The 3,334-nt window shown below is 54.8% G+C and overlaps 1 protein-coding gene across 1 annotated transcript in view; it reads right to left on the minus strand.

The window, feature by feature from the left end:
* The window catches only part of EIF2AK4 (eukaryotic translation initiation factor 2 alpha kinase 4), a 39,884-nt gene extending 38,539 nt beyond the window's left edge, over positions 1-1,345 (minus strand). The window contains exon 1 of the mRNA XM_068162875.1: positions 1,265-1,345. The gene's annotated coding sequence lies outside the window, so the exon portion shown is untranslated. The remainder of the gene's footprint in view (positions 1-1,264) is intronic.
* Positions 1,346-3,334: the final 1,989 nt, after the last annotated feature.

The following is a 3,334-nucleotide window of genomic DNA, read 5'->3' on the forward strand; positions in this document are numbered from 1 at the left end:
AGCAGGATGCCCATTCTTATCTTCCCCTCCCTCATCTTAGTTGAAAGCCTGTTTCAGAGCCACACCTGGATCACTTTCAGTCTCCAGTGCAGCAGTATGATAGACTCCATTTTTCTTTTTTATTTAATGTCATGAAACATCTTCTGGTGCTTCTCTGTTTTACTTACAAGGTTTGTATCCCTGGAGTTTTGATCTTCACTTTGACTTTCTAACCTTCGAATAAAGACTTTGTTGCAAACAGGCCACTTAAGGAGGGACTTTCTCTGCCGAGTGGTTTCCACAGCCCTCTGTTTGCCCTGAAATGGAAAGCTTGTTCCAGCTAGACAGCACTTTCACTTTAAATTCTTGCCGTCCCAGCTGATGTTACAACTTAATAACTGGTAGCTTCATAATGTCATTGGTATCTAATCAAACCCAAATCTTCAACTGTATCACTACTCTGATGTTGTTCTCTGTTCCTTAGGCACCTGGGGATGCCTGGGCTGTGCCTTCAGTGGGGCCATTTTTCTGTATCATCTTTTTCTAACAAGAACAGAGATCTTTTGCACAGCCAAGTGTGCCCTAGGGCACTCTAGTTCTTCTCTAGAGTTTCTTGCACCTTCTAAGAACTAGCTGCTGTATTTGGCCCACTGGTGCAGCTGGGCATGCCCATCTACTGCTTTGTGTAAACAGCCTCTGGTGAAGACTAGAAACACAGGTTTCCAGGTCACAAATTCATCTTCTCTCCCACACAACCACACCACAAGAAGCCAATTTCAAGGCATTGTGCAGTAAGTAGTTAAGAAACTGCAGTAATTTTTATGAATCACAATTTAAGGGCTCACACTTCCCCAGTACTCATGTGGGGCACCAGTCCAGCACATGGGAAGCCTCTCCTGTTACACTGCTTAGTGGTGAGTGGGTCAGGGCACTGCACTGTTAAAGGCTGCCTGACTGCTCCTGACTTGGTGACTTGTCAAAAGTATAATCAGTTGGGATGAAATGTTCTGGACCAGATGTCTGTGTCAGGCTATTTCATTTTAATGCTTTTAATTCTTTGTACAATGATTCACTGTTTCCAAGAAGAAAGCCAGAGAAAAACAACATCATCACAAAAGCATCCTGAGGATTTGGTTCAACACATGTGGTACCCCAGCAGAAGCAGGACATTTGATGGGTGAGGGGGAAGAGACAACCCCTTGCAGCCCCGTGGCTTTGCTAGCTAGCCTCGTGCATAGAGAAAACCAAATTATGTTATTTGAGGGAAGAAAACAAAAATACTCACATGCTCCAGACTGGATTTCCTGGAGTACAGGGAAGAACACTTTATAGGACACCTGCTCCAGACATGTGCATCTGGGCAGAAGCTTCCCTTCCTAAATGTAAAGCTCTCTCATCCCACAACACTGAAAGTTAATTGTAGCCATTCAAATGTCACTACGGGAGAGTGCTTTCACTCGCTCCTGTGCATCCAGAGGGCAGCCAGGACTCCAGAGGTGAAGTGCAGAACAGAGAGGAGGATGCTGGAGGACGAGCTGCAGGAAGGAGATGATGTGCAGGTGGCTGCAAGCCAACAGGTCAGTGTGGTCACAGGCACTGGCCAAAACCGGCCACTGGAACCCTGGGGGACCCAGAGGAGGAAGAAGCCGGTTCAGGAGTCCCCAGGAAACAAAGATGGGGCCAAAGCATGGTGAAATCTGTTGACCATTGTCTGGGGAAGGTGGGGAAAGGCTGGAACTGGCTGTAGGGCTGTGGAAGAGACATGAATTACCAGCAAAGAGGCAGGGACAGTGAGATGGAGATTTGTATTCCCAGAGGAGTGAGAGGAGGCTACAAAGGTCAGGCCTCAAGCACAGCAAGGTGCTGAACAGGCTGCTTGCTGACAGCCTGTGGTGGCACAGGGTGGTGGCAGTCCCCATTTCCCTGTGGCTGGCAAACGTCTTTGAACCCATGACACTGCACCCAGCTTGCTCCAACATCATCCGAGTGCACAGGACAGAGACCCCAGAAGGGGGGTTTTGTGCTGTTGAGGCTGCAGCAGCCTTGCTGTGCAGGGGCTGTCGAAGGCAGCACTCTTCCAGCAGGCACTCCCGGATTTGCTGTGCAGGGGCTGTCGAAGGCAGCTCTCTTCCAGCAGGCTCTCCCGGATTTGCTGTGCAGGGGCTGTCCTCGAAGGCAGCTCTCTTCCAGCAGGCACTCCCGGATTTGCTGTGCAGGGGTTATCCTCGAAGGCAGCTCTCTTCCAGCAGGCTCTCCCGGATTTGCTGTGCAGGGGCTGTCGAAGGCAGCTCTCTTCCAGCAGGCACTCCCGGATTTGCTGTGCAGGGGCTGTCGAAGGCAGCTCTCTTCCAGCAGGCGCTCCCGGATTTGCTGTGCTGGGGCTGTCCTCGAAGGCAGCTCTCTTCCAGCAGGCTCTCCCGGATTTGCTGTGCAGGGGCTGTCGAAGGCAGCTCTCTTCCAGCAGGCTCTCCCGGATTTGCTGTGCAGGGGCTGTCCTCGAAGGCAGCTCTCTTCCAGCAGGCACTCCCGGATTTGCTGTGCAGGGGTTGTCCTCGAAGGCAGCTCTCTTCCAGCAGGCACTCCCGGATTTGCTGTGCAGGGGCTGTCGAAGGCAGCTCTCTTCCAGCAGGCTCTCCCGGATTTGCTGTGCAGGGGCTGTCCTCGAAGGCAGCTCTCTTCCAGCAGGCTCTCCCGGATTTGCTGTGCAGGGGCTGTCGAAGGCAGCTCTCTTCCAGCAGGCTCTCCCGGATTTGCTGTGCAGGGGTTGAAACACCTTTTTTCCCCCCAGTTGTTTAACTGGCCACTCTCAATCTCCACACCAAGGGCAGACGTGCTCTCACTATACGGATGCACACTTTTTTCACAATTGCTCCCAATCTCATGTCAGAGTTTTCCGGGCCCCCATGCTGTGTTAAACTCATCAGTGTCGGTACCTGTAGCTGAAGCCATCGCTGGCTCCTGCCGAGCACCTTGCCTGCACACACCGGCTAAGGCACTTCGCCTCCCAGCCGGCGCCTGCGGCGCGGTGAGCGCCCACGGGCGCTTCCCGCCGGCCCGCGCCTGCGCCGGCCCCCAGCGCTCCCCGGAAAGATGGCGGCTCCCCGCGGGAGCGCGGCGGAGGCGGGAGCGCGGCAGCGCCCCCTCCCGACCGGCCGCCGCCGCCTCCCGCCGCTGTCTGCAGTGTGCAGCGGCGGGGCCGCGGGTAGCGGCGGAGCGCGGCAGCTCGGCGGCCGGGCGGGGGTGCTGGTGCCCGTACGAGCAGGGGGCCGCCGCCAGCAGCGCCTGGTGCGGAGCGCGCTCAGGCGGGTCACGCAGGAGCAGCCGGAGGCGTTGCGGTTCCTTGGTGGTTCGAGTA

Source organism: Melanerpes formicivorus, unplaced genomic scaffold (assembly GCF_026170545.1).
Source record: "Melanerpes formicivorus ecotype bairdi unplaced genomic scaffold, bMelFor1.0.p_v2 SCAF_68, whole genome shotgun sequence".
NCBI lineage: Eukaryota > Metazoa > Chordata > Aves > Piciformes > Picidae > Melanerpes > Melanerpes formicivorus.